The 17906-nt window shown below is 48.7% G+C and overlaps 1 pseudogene; it reads right to left on the bottom strand.

Moving 5' to 3' along the window:
* Nucleotides 1–16260: 16260 nt before the first annotated feature.
* LOC115898608 lies at nt 16261–17906 on the bottom strand (annotated as a pseudogene).

Below are 17906 nucleotides of genomic sequence, written 5' to 3'. Positions count from 1 at the left end.
GTTAAATCCTAACAACAGACGAGGGTCAGATCTACTTATGTAAACCTGTAAAATACTAGAAGCTGGTTTCAAAATTAAGTAATGGGAATTCTTGAAATTGTTAAACTGCATTGCCCAAAATAAGGAAAAGTTCAATAGGAGGGCTGATGACAGTTAACTAAATCACAGATCTGAAAGTTAAAGATCGAGGAACTCTCCCAGAAAATGCCAAAAGACAAAGAAGTGGAAACGAACATGAGGAAAAGAGCACTAACAGAATTTCCCAAAAGAGATTACAGAGGAAAAAGGAAGCCACTTTTTCCCCTTCCCATGAGGGGGCCCCGGGGACAGCACCCTTCCTCCACACATTCCCAGACACACACTGCTTTAGTGGACTACACATGCTCGTTTCTACTTCCTTGTCTTCCTTCTGTGTTCTCCAGCAGGTAAAAACGTATTGCAGAACGTTGTAACTTGGCTGAACCCACTTAAACTCTGATTGGGACATCAGGATGGGCTGCGATCTGACGACAGTTGGACTATATATGTTACATGCACACATACTCCTAGCATAAATCTGGGAAGCCCTTTCTGTTTCTTAGCATTCTCTGGGGAGAGCAGTTCCTGAACCATCCAGGCTTGGGGGCTGCAAAAGGAACAGCAGCATGCCCAACACTCTGAGCCCTCCTCCCCATACCCCCACTCCACCAACTGCAAGTCTAGGCGCTAAGCTATCTTGAGGGCCATCCACTGCTGGTGGGAGATCCTAGCATGGCCACATGCCTTGGGGTCTGGGCCCAGGCCACTGTGAGCCTGACAGGTTAAACCTCCCCTCTGCTGCCACCTGTGAGATCACCACCACACCTGAGATGCCACCTTGGTCTGCTTTTGAAGGTGTTTGAAACACTAAAGAGTGTCTCACATGATAGGCAGGTAATTTTCATTAAATGTTTGGAAGTGTTTGGCTGATAGGGCCAATGTTTGAAGGTTTGTGGGAAGTTGATGTGGGCAAATCTCCAAATTGGGGCTCAGCCCAGGAGGGTTCTTGGCTTCATGCATGAACAAATTCAAAAGAAAGCTGACAGAGTAAAGTGAAAGCAAAACAAGTTTATCAGAGCAACAAAGTACAGGAAAATGGTTGCTCCATAGACAGAGCAGGGCTACCCCATAAGCACAGTAGCCCTCGTGGATTGCTGGCTAGTCATATTTATAGCTACTTCTTAATTATATTCTAAATAAGGCGTAAGTGATTCATGAATTTTCTAGAAAAGGGGTGGAACCAAGAGTTCCTCCCCTTTTAAACCATATAAGGTAATTTCCAGGCATTGTCATGGCATTTGTAAACTGCCATGGCACTGGTGGGAGTGTCTTTTAGCATGCAAATGTATGATAATTAGCCTGTAATGAGCAGTGGGGGCAACCAGAGGTCCCTTTCATCCCCACTTTGGTTTTACCTGTTATGACCGGTTTCTTTACTATAACATATTTTGACCAGATCTTGTTTTTATCAGTTGGGTCATGACCAGTGCTCAGAAAACAAGTCCTGCTGATCTCCTACCTCAAAATTACTTTGTTAAATGCATAGAATATGCATTCAGATGAATCTTGGCCATTTGTCTTTTATTGTTATTGTTATTAATTAGCTGCTTTCAAATTTATGAGATTAATGATAAACAAAAATTAAACAAAGGACAAATAGCAACGAATACTTCTCTGCCTGCCTTCTCCCCTTCCCCTGAGCTATACACATAGCCCCAGGTGGCCTTCAGGGTGATCTAGGATGTCTGGGTCCCCAACTAGTCTCTGCCTCCATTTATCCAGCATCTTGCCATACACAGCCACCCCACCTCCCCTGGATTTCTCTTGCACTACTGTGAAGGCAGATGCACTCCAACTCTAAGATTCAGCTAGAGTGCCATTAATTAAGAGTTTCTTAATATTGTTCCTGGGATCATGGACCTCTGGCTGAGCTTTCCCCCTAGAGTGCTCCCTAAAAGGTGAGGGCCATGTAAACTGTATTCTCTGTTGCCCCCCTTTTGCCTAGCTCACAAACCACTCACAGGGGGAGTAAACATTGATCCAGGCACTCAGCTTCCTCCTCATGTTCTCTTTCCATTCCTCAGTAACAGAAATACCCCCGAATATCAAAATCTCCATGCTTCCATCCACAGGCTCTGGGAGGAAGGAGCTGGGGGAACTACGTGTATGCAGCTAACACCTGAAGAATTCGATTAGGTCCTGTATGAGTTTCCTGTGGATGCTTTAACAAATTATTACACACTGGGTGGCTTAAAACAACAGAATTTTATTCTCTCACAGTTCTGGAGGTTGGAAGTCTAAAATCAGTATCACTGGGCTGAAACAAGATGTCATCAGGGCCCCACTTTCTCTGGAGGCTCCAGGAGAGGATCCATTCCTAGCTCTTTCAATATCTAGTGACTGCCTGTATTCCTTGGTCTTAAGGCCAGCATTTTCAAACCTGTCTCTCTTCCCTCATCATATCACCTCCTCCTGTATGTGGGTGTGTGTGCAGACAATCTGCCTTTACCTCCTTATAAGGACAAGTGTGATTGGATTTAGAGCCCACTGAGATAATCCAGGATAATCTCTCCATCTCAAGATCTTTAGCTTAATCACATTGTAAAGACCCTTTTCCCAAATAAGGTAATACATACAGATTCCAGGAATTTGGACCTGCTATCCTTGGGGGGCCATTATTCAACCTACCACAGGTCCCAATTTGTGCCCTGGCTCTGGTCCAACCCATGATGCCCCCCACCCCCCACCCCTAGGGTAGCAGTGGATCCTACCAGTTTGCAGAGTCCTCTCCACAGCCTCCCTTCCCCTGATCGCTTCCTTTGGAAAGTTCCTGCAGATACTTATCTAAGAAACTCTCACAATAAAACACAGTCTTGGCTTTCTGGTTGAAAAATTCTTTTTGACCCTTATATGTCTCCCCAACCTAAGAACTGATAGTTCCTGGCTCCAGCCTGGATGAAAAGGTTGAATTTTACAGCTGTCTGTTGCTAACAGCCCTCCATAGGAATAGGCTCAGATTTTTCACATGCCTCATAGTGGCACACTTGAAAGACAAACAAGCTTCTCTCTTATTAATACAGATCATATCACATGATATAAGTTCACTGTTATAGCATGACATTCTTGATATGTTATACAGGGGTGAGAACAGAGAGGAAAAGAGAACATGAAGGAAATACAGAGACTACTCTGCCATCTTCACCTCTTTGTGTAATATTGTGTCTAATTAGATAGATTTACACCAAACTTATCAAAGTACTCACTGGCCAGGTGTGGTGGCTCATGCTGGTAATCTCAGCAATTTGGGAGTCTTAGATAGGAGGATGGCTTGAGCCCAGGAGTTCAAGACCAGCCTGGGCAAAATAGAAAGATCCCATCTCTACAAGAAATGAAAAATTAGCTAGATGTGATGGCATGTTCCTGTGCCCCCAGTTACTTGGGAAATTGAAGTGGGAGGATCACTTGAGCCTGGGAGTTTGAGGCTGCAGTAAGCTGTGACCACATCACTGCACTCCAGCCTAGGCAACAGAGTGAGACCCTGAGACAGTGAGGTTTAGGAAGTGATCAAAGAGAATTTTTTATTTTTACTTGATTTAATTTTGTAAACATTGAATGACTGTTTTGTTTGTCCAACTGAAAAAACAAGATACATATGTATGAACTAACACAGAATGATTTCCATGAGTTACCATTTGAGACAAAAAAACAAGACACTAGACAGCACTTACAGGATAATCTCATTTAAGTAAAATAAAACCAAATTATATGAATATATTTACATGTATGAGTGTTAAAGGAATAGGCAGAGTTCTGGAAGGATGCTGACTGAGGAATTCACAGTGTTCAGCTCTGGGGAATGAAAGGGATGGGGTGGAAATGTGACTTTCAGTATTTCCTCTATATATCTCCCTGTTGTTTGAATTCTTTACCATGAAAATATAGTCAGGAAGTATAATGGCTGGTTTTGTGTCAACTTGGCTAGGCTATAGTTCCCAGTTGCTTGGTCAAAGTATCTAGATGTGGCTGTGATGCTATTTTTAAAGATATTATTAACATATAAATCAACAGACTTTGAGTAAAGCAGATTGTCCTCTTCCACAATGTGGATGGGTCTCATCCGGTCAGTTGGAGGCCTTAAGAGAAAAGACCGAGGTCCCTTGAAGAGAAAGGAATTCTGTGTTCAGACAGCCTTTGGACTCAAGCTACAACATTAACTCTTCCCTGGGTCTCAAGCCTGCTGCCCTACCCTACAGATTTCAGACTTGCCAGCCCCCAACTCACAGTCATGTGAGCCAGTTCCTTAATCTTTCTCTCTCTCTCATTCTCTCTCTCTCTCTCTCTCCCTCTCTCTCTCTCTCTCTCTCTCTCTCTCTCTCTCTGTCTCTCTCTGCCTCAACAGGAGATACATCTATCTCTCCTATTGATTCTGTTTCTCTGGACAGCCCTAACTGATACCAAGATGAGAACATAGAAAAGGAGTCATTTTTCCATTCAGGACTCTGCTTCAAAGACATGCTCTTGAGCTGAAGAGACCTGGCTCGAAATTCTGCCTTTACTGCCCCTATCTGTGTCGTTGACCAATTAAGTTGAACTTGATGAATGTCTGCTTACTTCTCTGTATTAACGAGAGGAGTCACAGGAAAGACCATTTGCATTACTGATGCACACTGAGCATGACCACAGTTCAGCAAGTACCATTTATTGTTATTAATAATGTTTATTTTTCATTTTATGCTAAGAAAACTATCGAAAACAATTTAAGGGTTTTGAGCAGGGAAGTGATATAATCTTACCTGTTTTTTAAAAAAGAATTCTGACTGCTATATGGGGAATGCCTAGGTGGGAGGCAAGAGTGGATGAAAGGAGAGCAATGAAGGAGGTCGTTGCACTAACACAGAGCAGTGATTTGGACTAGGATGGTGGTGGAAGAGATAAAGAGAAGTGGAAGTGTTTGAGAACATTTAAGGAGTAACAATTTTATTGATTTGACTTCTGCTTATGGGTATAAAAGAGTAGCTTTTGGCAGACAAATGCTCCTATAGAGAACAACAAGAAAAGTCCGATGAAACATGACAAAAGGATCAGTTTAAAGGCACTGGAGACCTATTAAAATGAATATTGAGGGGCCAACATGCAGGAAAGAAGAGATGAGGCGGCGCTGCAGACACTTCCAGGTGCAGGGAAGGAGGCTGAGAATTGAGGCTTTACTTAGATGGCCACAGCTGGGGGTCAAACACCCAGCAGAGATTTCCACAGTCTCACAGGACTGGAGAGACAAACTTTGTGACCTAAGGAGCTGAGATTCCAATGAGAAGTGAGAGATGGAAGACTGTGTCTGTCACACTGCTGGCTTGCCACGCAAGACCAATATTGAATTATGAAGTTGTATGTAGTAAGAAGCTATGGAGCCAAGAAGAAAGCCTTTTGAAAATAGGGCAAGCAAAATAAATAAAAGTATTCATATCATAAAGGAAGAAGTACAACTGTCTTTGTTTGCAGGTAACATTTTCTGTGTGGGAAATCTGATAGAATCTACCCAAAAGATCTATTAGAACTAGTAAGGGAGTTTAGAGTTTAGCAAGGTTTTAGGACACAGGGAAGGAGATATTACAGAGGGGAATGAGGAACTTTCTGGGAGTGATGAATACACTCACTAATCTTGACTGTGGTGATGGGTTCACAGGTGTATGCTTATACCAACATTTATCAGATTTTACACTTTAAATACATGTGTGTGAATTATGTCTGACTAAAGCTCTTTAAACAAAAAGAAACTAGGAGGGAAAGAAGAGGGCTGATGGGTTGGAAGAAACAGAGGAGTCAATATCTGAAGGCCCCAAAGAGGTTGAAAAAGGATCACAGTAGGGAGTCTGTGGTCAGAAAGTGGCATACTTGAGTCATTGATTCTCAAGATGGGACAATTTTAGGAGATGACAAAGCCTAGGGTGTGACTGACGGGGAGCAGGTAGCTTAGGTAGAGGAAGCTTCAAGGCCCACTGCATATTCTGTCTCTGTTGCCTGAGCATGGTTCCACCCCCACCTCTACTCTTTGCTTGGCTAAATCCTACTTATCCTCCATGTCCCAGCATTCATGTCCCTTCATCAAGGATGCTTCCTCTGGCACCCGCACCCTCTTCTGAGGTCACTCTTTAACACATTCTTATAGCACTCTTGTACTGCTTGCCTTCCTTAGCACTTAACCCAGTGATCACATATGCATTTGTGCAATTCTTTCAGCACTTCAAAGCTCTGTGACAGCAGGAACCCTAGACCATTGTGTCCCTAGCATCTGCCACAAGGCACAGCAGGGCATAGTTGCTGGGTATTGCATGTATAACAGGATGGCAAATGAAATGTGGCCTATTTTCACAGAACTTTAGCCCAAATCTGAGGACAGGAGGTGCTAAGTCCCTGTAAGATCTACATTCTCAATGGAAACATCACACAGTGTTTGTTATATAAATGAACTAAAGATGGCCTCTGTGTATTGGCCCCTATGTTGTTTATTTCTTCATTGCAGGCTGAGACCTGTTACCTGAAAAGCTCACTGGTGCCCAAGTCATATTTTTACACATCTGATTATTATGATTATTATTTGAGACGAAGTCTCACTATGTTGCCCAAGCTGGAGTACAGTGGCACGGTCTCGGCTCACTTCAACCTCCGCCTCCTGGGCTCAAGCAATTCTACTGCCTCAGTCTCCCAAGTAGCTGGAATTACAGGCACACACCACCATGCCCAGCTAATTTTTTGTATTTTAGTAGAGACGGGGTTTCACCATGTTGCCCGGGGTGGTCTTGAACTCCCAAGCTCAGGCAATCCGCGTGCCTCAGCCTCCCAGAATGCTGGGATTACAGGCATGAGCTACTACACCCAGCCTGATTATTTTAAAACATCCCAAATGAGCAGCTTTTTAGCCATTTAAAGCCTGCCTGCTTTGCATATGCAGAGACCCTCCAAGGTGGTACCAATTGACCTCACCCAGACACATAAGCTCCCTCTTTGTTCCTTCTCTGCCCTGTGAGTCCCTATGCCTTCCTTCCCTTCCAGGTGGTGGCCTCTTAGCCCATCCATAAACCTCTGGATAGTCCTGTGCTGTGAGGACTTTCCCTCTTATGCAACCCTGTCCCAGTGCCACCCAATAAACCTTGTTGTGTTACTGTCCCTTGCGGTCGTATCTTTTTCTTTGATCAGCCCTCAAATTCCTTCAACAAACTCCCTGAATTTATTAAATGATGGCAAAGCCCATTCACCAAACACCATCCCATCAAGGCTATTGAAGAGATTAAACATGTCAGAGGTTATTTTTAAACGAAATTTGTAGGAGCAAAGAGTGCTTTGGCTTTTCTCCTACCCTCCCCAGGAGGGAGGATAAGGAGGTGCTGTCTCTAAAACCAAATCAAATCCATCAGTTCAGGTCCTCCAGGAAGTCAAGATGGAGTTAGAAATGCAAAAAAAAATTATCACAGAAGATAAAGGGGAGATGACACAGAAAGAGGCAGGAAGAACCTTCAGACCACAGGGCAGGTCTAACACAAGTGGAAAGAGAGAGAAAAGGAAGGATTGGAAGGAAGAGTCTCAGACAGTGGTGCAGCTTTCAAAAAGTCATGGCCAGCCCAACAGGGAGCTCTGATGCAAAGATGGTCCATAGAGGAGTCCCACACTGAGCAAAAATGATCCTAGTACCCTGCTGTGCTAAGCCTCTGATAGGGAGCTGCCTGGAACTAGCATGGTCTCACCTCAAATGCTGCCTTAGACCCTGAAGACATTCCACCTGGATGCTGTTGACTAACTGCACTCCTTATAACAGGCCCTCTCTTAAAGTGACATCCAAGCAGTGCACTTCCATAGCTGCCACAGGCCATCCTTTGTGCCACACAGATCCACTACTTCATAGTTGCTTGGGAAGCAGTTCCTTCTTGGCTCCTGTGGGCCACTCTTTCTGAAGGTAAACTTAGAAGATAGAAGTTGGGGGCTGGGCGCGGTGGCTTAAGCCTGTAATCCCAGCACTTTGGGAGGCCGAGGCGGGTGGATCACAAGGTCAGGAGATCGAGACCATCCTGGCTAACAGGTGAAATCCCGTCTCTACTAAAAATAAAAATAAAAAAAAAATTTAGCTGGGTGAGGTGGCGGGCCTGCAGTCCCAGCTACTTGGGAGGCTGAGGCAGGAGAATGGCGTGAACCCGAGAGGCAGAGCTTCCAGTGAGCAGAGATCGTGCCACTGCACTCCAGCCTGGGTGACAGAGTAAGACTCTGTCTCAAAAAAAAAAAAAAAAAAAAAAAAAAAAAGAAGAAGAACAAGAAGAAGAAGAGAAAAGTTGGCAGGACAAAGTACAAGCCCCATCAGTGCAGTTGGTCCTGCAACTGCAACAGGTGTTCATGATTACCCTCTTCCACTATCCATGCTAGGATTCCCTCACCCTCAACTATAACCTCTGCAGTTTTGGCAGCTTCCTTCATCCCTGAGTGGTCTGAGTCCCTTGTATCCATACCCTTCTTAGACCACTCACACTGTACTTAATCACTTACAGCCAATCAGGCAAGGGAGTACCAAAAGTCACTAGAGAAGATCATCTGAGTCCCGAGCATATTCCTCTCTGCCTCTATTATATAATAACAGCAGTCTTGCCTCTTCCTTGATAATTATCTATTACTCCCACCACCATGATGATTCTTCCTGCTTGCTGGTGTCTGTAATCAAAGAACCCTAAAATGCCAGGCAGCAGTGGTGGCTATAAGTACAACTGGAACCCAGGCTGTATTTCCTGATAAGAGTGCAAAGAACCAGAACCTCTACCCTGCAGAGCCTAGAATTGAGGAGACAGGAAGCACAATGTTGGCCCCAGAATAGGTCATTGGGAAAGATGGAAAGTGAGGCCGCTTTGGCCTCCACCCTATGGCCTCCAGACCCATGTATTCTTCCTACTGGGGACACAGTGCCACATGGACATCTCTGAGTCAGTGCATATACTGCATCTTGCAGGATGGCGCCTCATCGTTGTAGGGTGTGCCTCTAAGCACGTGCTTCAGCTACACCTCCAGAAGGCCATTCCAACACTCTATCAAGCTAGCAGCTTCTGGGTGGCAGTGTGATACCAGACTATGCCATGCTCATGGGCTCACGCACATACCTCCTTCATTCTGAAGTGTGTCTCTTGGTAGGACACCCTCCTGTGTGGGATTCCAGGTCTGCAGGTCATGCACTCTGAAAGCCCCTGGATAGTGATGTTGGCTGAAATTCTGCCAGGAGGAAAGGAAAACCCATACTCAGAATAGGTTTCTGTCCTTGTAAGAAAGAATGGATGTCTCTTCTAAGAGATAATGGACCCAACATGGAGAAATGGTGCCAGATTGGGGTCTCAACATTGGTCTCTTTCGCTGGAAGACCGGACCTTCAGAGCCAGTAGTAGCAATAAAGGCCTTGTTAAGTAGGATTCCATGCTTCCGGGCCTGCGAGCAGTCTCCATCTCTCACACTGTGGCCCATCTGTTTATGTGCCCATTGTGTCAGTTCTGGACTGGCTGATGGTGAAGTGTGGCTAATGTCCAACTTGCTGCATCATTTTGTGCACTTGACTGTTCAGCTCCTCTTCCACTGTTGATGCTTTCTGGTGGGCACTCGTATGTGATGTAAACTTTTCCTTCATGCTCACTCCCATATGTTTATCCATATGTCTCTACCCTAGCCCTCCTTGTCTCCAGTTTTCCAGTCCTTTCCTTTTTAGTCCTTTGGCTAGCCCATTGGCCACTGCTCAGAAATCTGTGCATATTCCCACTGTGGGCCACTTCTCCCACACAAAGTGGATGACAAGGTGCACACCTTAAAGTTCCACCCATCAGGAAGATCTTCCCTCCCCACTGTCTTTCAGGGCCGTCCCTAGGTGGGTGTGGCTGGAATATAGCTGCTGTCCATTGGCCAGAGGGCCAGAGACTGAGCCAACCCATTCATAAGCAATATTCAGGCCTTTTCCTCCTCCTTCATCTAGCCACGTGAGATCACACAGCCATAGGTGTGAGCTAAGGGAGGGGCACTGATATAACTGTAATGGGTCACACAAGTGTCTTGGCTGCTGCTTCCATAGCTCACTCACACTTCTGTTCCTGACTAGATGAACTATTTCTATTGTGCAATGGATTGCTGGAGGGTCATCTGACTTTCACCTGATGGTCTGACTGACCCAGCTTATAAGGAGAAATTTCAGCTTACAAGTGACACACAGTCACTTGGTGTCCCACGGTCAAGCGTTGTCTCTGCCGGGGCCCAGAAGCACACCAGAAGCTGTTTTCTAAAAAGGTGTATGATTCTCTGATGCGGGTGGCATGGCCCTGCTCCAGAACCCTAGGGGCCTGTGTGGCGATCCTCCCATGGGGACTGGTCTTAAACCCTACCCTGCCTCCTTTCTTACCACTGACACCTCTGACACTGCAGGGTCTGTCAGATGAGATGGTTCAAGAGTTGCTTGCACTGCAGCCGGGACCTGCTGCAGATCGCTTTCCTGCTCCCAGCCTCTCTTAAATCTCCCAGCCTTCTGTGTCCCCCAGTGTGTGTACCTCAGAAGTTATCTTATGGGTGGAATGTTTTCTCCCCCAAACCCAAAGAGGTCTATCAGGTGCACTACTTTCTTTATGATGGAGGATTCAAGAGGCAGTAATTTGTCTTTTCCTTTGGAGGGGACATCCTGGCATGCCTCCGACCACTGGACCCCTAAAAACTTCACTGATGGGCCGGGCGCGGTGGCTCAAGCCTGTAATCCCAGCACTTTGGGAGGCCGAGGCGGGCAGATCACGAGGTCAGGAGATCGAGACCATCCTGGCTAACACGGTGAAACCCCGTCTCTACTAAAAAAATACAAAAAAAACTAGCCGGGCGAGGTGGCGGCGCCTGTGGTCCCAGCTACTTGGGAGGCTGAGGCAGGAGAATGGTGTGAACCCGGGAGGCGGAGCTTGCAGTGAGCCGAGATCGCGCCACTGCACTCCAGCCCAAAAAAAAAAAAACTTCACTGATGTAGCAGATCTCTGAATCCCCATAGGGCTTATTGTCCACCCTCTGGAGTACACGTGTCTTACCAAGGCCTCCCAGTGTGTAGGCTGCCTCTTACTTGTCCTGTCCAATCAGAATGATGATGTCAGTGTAACAGATCCATGTTTCATTCTATGCACTGTCTAGATGACCCACATCTCTTTGGACTATATTATGACAGAGGATAGTGTAACACAGGGCAGAAGAGTTAACATGGTCTTGAGACAAATTGTAAACAAAGATTTTTGTTTGTCCATGTGATCGTGAAATGCTTCTGTGTCAGTCCATTTTCCATTGCTTATAATTGAACACCTGAAACTGGGTAATTAATGAGAAAGAAAAAAAACAGGTCTTATAGTTATGGAGGCTGAGAAGTCCAAGATAAAGGGGCAGCATCTGGTGAGGGTCTTCCTGATGGTGGGGACTCTCTGAAGAGTCCTGAGGTGCCACAACACATCACATGGTGAGATGGCTGTGTGTGCTCAGGTCTCTCTATCGCTCTTCTTCTTCCTATAAAGCCACCAGTATCACTCCCATGATAACCCATTAATCCATTAACCCATTAATCAATGATTGGATTAATGTACTCATGAGAGCAAGGCCCTCATGACCCAATCACGGCTTAAAGCCACACCTCTCAATACTGTCACACTGAGGATTCAATTTCAACATAGTGAGGCAGAAATTTAAAAATAAATATGTATTCATTCACTCAAAAAAAAGTAGCAGGCAAGGCAAGGGTTAAAAAGAAAAAACAAGTTTTGGCTCTGCCTAGCAAGCCCACTTCAAGGACAGTCATAAGATAATGCTATTTAAGAAGCCAAGGCCAAAGGAATAGGCTCCAGACACCCCTCCCCTCCAAAACAAGGTTAAAGGAAAAAAAAAGAGAGAGAGACAAATTCCTTTACTGTTATTCCTTTCCCTGGCTTCTTAAGCATAACTATGTTTTATAAATATCTGTATTTAGCCGGTTCTTATTTTTCTTTCAATGCAGCTACAAGGCCGCTGGCTATGCAAGGCCACAAGTTAAGCTATGCTATAAATTACATAACCTATCATATAATTAGCTACTTTTATTTTACTTCTGTAAATCCACTTATAAAAACCCCGCTCTGTCTTTATTTAATGCTCAGCTTCTTGAATACAAATCCACTAAGCTGGTGTGTACCTAAAATAAACAATCCTCCTGTTCTCCATATTGGTCTCTCCGGTCCTCAATTTCCCGCAACAATAGGTTTAGGAGGGGACAACCATTCAAACCACAGCAGCTTCTTATCCTCTTTCCTTGATTGGTTGAAATGGAAAGGAATGCCTTCATCAAACCTATGGCCACATACTATGCACCTAAGGCCTTATAAATCTATTTGAGCAATGATACTGTGTCTGGTACACAGTGTCTGCAACTGGGATTACTACTTGATGAAGCATGAGGTAGTGTACACTCATTCTCCAGAACTCATCCAATTTCCACAGGGGACAGAACTGGTGGATTAAATGGAGATATGATGGGGACCACCATACCTGTTAATACATCCTAGAGGTCTTTAAAGTGGCTCTAATCTCCATTATGCCTCCTGCAAAATTGTTTTTAAGGTCACCTTCAGAGGCAGATAGATCCCCACTCAAAAATCAGCTAGGATGTTAAGACTGATGACACCACATACACGCCAAGAGGACAAGAAAAGTTTCACTACGTATATAATTGAGAGTTTTCAGGAGAGGGGAGCAGTCATCTCCAGCAATTCCAAAATGGCTTCTGGAAGCAAAGGAAGGAGAGTGGCCTAGGTTTTCACTGAAGTTAGAAGTGGGGGGCCAAGATGAGAATTCCCACATGGAGACAGGAACTTGCATGGTTTGAATTTCCTTCATGCAGCAAAGAAGGGGGCATGCAGGTTTTTTGCCAGCTTGCTCAGAAGTAGGTTACAATGGGAAAAGGAAAGGCCAGTTTCTAGGGAGAATAAAAGCTGAGGCAGGTGCTTCTCCAAGCACTGCTGCTGCTCTGGGAAAGGGAGGCTCTTAGTTACTTGAAAGTTAAACCTTAAAGTGGCCTGTGCTCTGCCTGGCCTTCAGTCAGGAAGAGGTTATGCTAGAAGGAATATAAAGTACAGCCAAAAGAGAACCACTTTGAAAAGAGAGATGACATTGGGCTTTCTCAGGTGCTTGGAACCCATGCCAGCACAAAAATTGCTTGACTTAGTATAAGCAGACCAGGAGGATACTGTGGACATAGACCAGACTGGGCAACAGAGCAAGACTGTGTCAAAAAAAAAAAAAAAAAAAAATGACAACAGGAAAGTCACAACTGTGTTGTCACTCCCTGTGTAATAATTGAGCTTTCGTTGAATGATACTGAGGGCCTGTCCAGGCAGGAGTAAGAATGTTAGATGGACAAATATACTGAGTGTTTGGGGTGCCATCACAAACATCAAGGAGGCAGGAGATGGTATACCATACCTGACAGTTTAGGAGACATTTTGAGTATCAAAATGCATCAGCCTCCCCCCATCCTTCACCTTTGGTCTCACTGCCAGAGCGACACAGCCAGCAGGTTTGCTAACTGTTCACAGAAGGAGCACATCACAAACTGGAAGCGGCAGACTGTAATGAAAGCAGCACAGGTCCCAGAATTAAGAAGTCTGGTTCTGCAATTTTGTAACCAGAGCAATTCCCACCAATCTCTTGTCCTTGGTTTCTACCTTTAAACAAAGAGAGGCTTCATGATCTCTGGGGCTAGGGAAAGTAAGGCTCCACTGCCCTGCAGGATGTCAGGATGACGCCACCCCCATGGCGCTCCCTCTTCAAACTTCTAGGGAACAAAGTCCCTCCTCACTGAGCCCCACAGACCAACCCCAGTCAGCCCGAGGGCCCAGCGTGGTTGGAGGGTTCGGCTGCCCTCCCTGTCTGCACGTCCACACCCCCTTCCCGGCGACAGCCCTGACGACCCGTGTCTGGTGTCCCAGAGGCCATGGCCGCCCGGGCTTCTTGCGAAACAAGCTCAGACCGCAGGAGCCCCGTTCAGCCCCCGCGGGACCGCGCTCCCTTCTGCCAGCGACGGTCCACGTGCGGTCACCCCACGGCCACTCTGACCGCGGCTGCAGACCCTGAGCATGGGAAGGGGCCGCCCGCGCCTCGGGCCCATTCGTGATCCTCGGGCGCCCTCTGGCGGCCGGCGCTGGCATGGCCTCAGGAGAATCTCCGCCGAGGCCGAACTCGCCCTGGGGAGCCATTTCGCTTTGTGGAGGGTCGCATTTTCCCAGCGGGCACTGCGACCGACTGTGACTGTGGTTCCGGGTATGGTGGTGCACGCCTGTGGTCCCAGCTACTCGGGAGGCTGAGGCGGGAGAATCGCTTGAGCCCAGGAGGTCTGTGTTGCAGTGAGCTATGATAGCGCCACTACACTACACCCTGGGCAACAGAGCGAGACCGTTTCTCAAAAAGAATAAAATGACAACCAGAAACATACGACCGTGCTGTCGCGGCTGCAGGAAATGGCGGCGTGCCCAGGCGCACTCATGACGGCTGCGCGCTCGCCAAGGTGCACAGGCGCACACACGTCGTGTACACTGGTGGCGGTTGCGCATTTGGACAGGCGACACGTCCTGCGCCCACTACCCAGACCCTGAGGAAGGCGAGGGGTGCCGCTCTGCTCTGCTCCTTTTCCTTATCCATCTCTTCTGTCTTTCCAAAGAGATGGTGAAAGCTCTAGCACTGTAGTCCACACACAGGATAAACATGAGAAACTGAGGAACAATTAAAAAATGACCTAACCACAGTTAGGTCATTCTCTACAATCGCTGGCCTACTATGCCCTGACCGTATCCCAGTGACCACAATAGGCTCAGAATTCCAGGCCACTGTTGTCCCCCAGCTCCCATTTTATCCCAAAGAGACCTTTCCCACTAGTTACCCACAGCAGAGGCGAGGCCAGCTGGAACATGAAATGAAATTTATTGAAGAGAAACATGTACTGAAATCATTGAAGAGGAGGGAGCCACAACACAGAGAGAAACTGCAAACAGCAACCACAGGACACAGGTCCTGGGATCCCTCCTCCTGGGGTTCCTGGCAAGGTGCCTCGTCTACCCCCCTCCTGCTGCTGACCCCGCTGCCACCTCCCTCCTTCCTAAGGGCCCCAGAGTCCACCTCTTGCCAGGACGGTGGACTCTGGCAGTGTCCACTGGCTTCAGGGAACCCCCTCCCGAGCCCATCTGCTGGGGCAGGGCCCTGTCCTATGGCCATCACAGACAGTCACAGGACACCAGTAAACACAGCAGGGAACAGCCCACCAGGTCGAGGAAACAGTCACGAGTAACAGGGGTGGAACGCCAAAGCATGAAGCTCTCCTGGGAGCCTCAGGCAGGGCAGCCCCACTCCATCCCGGGTCCGGCTCTTCCTCCCACAGTCATGGTCACCATCATGGTCACAGGGTGAGCATCCGCCGTGCCCTGGTTCCTCCTTCCCACCATCTCCTGGGTCTATGCTGAAGGCCTCTGAGGAGGAGCTGCTCAGAGAAGAACACACACAGCTCCACGAGAACAAGCAGCCACTGGCCTAAATCTACACCAGGAAAGCAGAGGTGGTGTTTAAGATGCAGGACAGACAGCAGCGAGCAGAACCTGGGCTCGCAGGAGGCTCACAGCACATGCTCCGCGCCTAGAGGCGGTTGCCCAGGTGGGTGCACAACACACAACTTTGCACAGGAACGACAGCTAGCAGTGGGTGGGCGTCTGCTGGGTCACTACGGGGCCTACACAGGTGAGGGTGGGCTTCCCAGAACAGGGGGCAGCCTGCCCTGGGGACGGCAAGTGGGGCGACCCTTTTGGGAGACCCAGGCGGTTGGCACCCTTGAGAGGACCTCTTTGCCCCTGTCTCTCCCAACCCAGGACAAGGGGTGGGAGACAGACATCTTCAGGTGCCCCCACCCAGGCCGCAGCTGGCCACTCAGGACTCCCTCCAGGCCAGAACCCTGGAGACGGCAGAGTTTGGGGCTAGGGCTGGGTGCAGCACTGGGTGCAAAGGAAGGGCACCTCCCCCAACCCCATTTGGTATCAACGTGGTCATCTGGGTCACCAGAAGGGCTGATGGTGGTGGCCAGGGCCCTTTGGAGGGAGGTGGGGGACCCCGATCCTGATGTGGGATGAGGGACCAGCCCTGGTCTGGCCTCCCCTCTGCCTCCAGGATGCTGCAGCCTGAGAGGAGAGGAGGCCCTGGGGCCCTCTGAGCCTATTTGCCTGGGGAGGATTTGCGCTGGCCCACCTTCCTGGCCCTGTCCTCATTTTCCAACTCCTCCAGGATGAACTTAAGCCTCCCTTTGGGGGGCTCCTCAGCCTCCTGGCCTCCTGCCTGGACAAGGCCCTCTGGCTCCTTTGAGCTCTGCAGGGGCATTTCCACCTTCCCCAGTGGCAAGGGTGGACCTGACAGCCTCTTTGGTGGCAGGAGCAGTCTCAGCAGCATCTTCTACACTGAGGTCAGCCTGGCTGGCGTCCCCCTGGGCTAAGGAAGCCTGGGCAGCATCTCCATGGGCAGGAGCTGCCTGGGCGGCAACTGGGTCTTCACTTTCCACTGCGGCCACTGGCCAGGCCACACCCTGCTGGCTCCTCACTGGGGAGGCCGCCCCCACCTCCATCTCCTGGATGAGCTGGAGCAGCCCCAGGAAGCTGGGTGGCCTCCTCTCCAGCTGCAACCCCTCAGGGTATTCTGGAGGGCCTCCCTAGGGCAGGCCTGAGGCAGCACCTACCGCAGTAGCAGGTGATTGGCCAGGGCCGGGCGGACGGCCCCCTTCTCCAGGGCCATCTGCAGCAGGCCTTCCAGGCGTACCAGGAAGGCAAAGGGCCCCTGCATGCAGGTCAGGAACTTTAGCCTGGAAGTCATTCGAGTGTCCCGGTTCCTAAATACCTGCTCCAGCGCTGCCGCCAGGCAGTCCAGCACCGCCAAGTTGGGATCTTCCTCCAGGAGGCCGCTCACGACGTCCGGGACCAGGCCACCCAAGCTCTCCAGCAGCCACCTCTTCCTCTCCCTTTCCGACGCATGGTATCACAGCTGCAGCATATCCCTGGCGCACTCCACCCAGCTCTCAAAGGACTCTTCCTCGAAGCCTGGCTGCTCCCTCCCGGAAAAGGGTCTTAGTTCCTGGTAGGCCCTGTTTTCCAGCACAGCCTGCAGGGTGCAACACCAAGGCTGGACCCAGGTTCTTGTTACATTTGTCCCTCCTGCCTCACCCACAGCTCCTGCCTCACCCGCAGCTCCTGCCTCACCCACAGCTCCTGCCTCACCTGCAGGTCCTGTATCACCTGTGGCTCCCTCATCTGACTCTCTTGCCTCTTCTGCAACTCTCAACTCATCTCCAGCTCCTCCCTCACCTGCACCTCCGGCCTCACTTGCAGATCCCCCCTCACCTGTGGCTTCTACCTCACCTTTACCCACAGCTCCTGCCTCACCTATGGCTCCTGCTGTACCTGCAGCTCCTCCATCACCTGCCTTGTCTTCCTCACCTGCAGCTCCTGCCTCACCTGCACCTTTGGCCACTGCTTGCCCCTGGGGCTGTGCAGGGAAACTGGGTATATCCTGAAATCAGCATCAGGGGCCTGGGGCAGGGAGATCATGTTCCAGTGTCCTTTGCCTGGTATTCGACAGGGAATCAAGCTTCAGTTTAAACCCTCAGCGAACTCCACCAAGGCTGCCCTGGCCCCGAGCTCCTTTCTGAAGTGCTTGGTGAGCACTCGGTACCTGCCCAGGGGCGACAGGGCAGCCCGCACGGCCTCCTGGAACTCATGGTCCTCACAGTCATCAGGGCTATCCAGGATGAGCAGGGAGTGCTCTGCGTTCGCACCCATCCTCCTGCACCAGTCCCGAAGCGTCACCAGAGCCAT

The sequence above is a fragment of the Rhinopithecus roxellana genome, chromosome 7, assembly GCF_007565055.1.
Source record: "Rhinopithecus roxellana isolate Shanxi Qingling chromosome 7, ASM756505v1, whole genome shotgun sequence".
NCBI classification, from domain to species: domain Eukaryota; kingdom Metazoa; phylum Chordata; class Mammalia; order Primates; family Cercopithecidae; genus Rhinopithecus; species Rhinopithecus roxellana.
The sequence above is the reverse complement of the archived record's forward strand: the minus strand, read 5'-3'. Positions and strand labels throughout refer to the sequence as shown.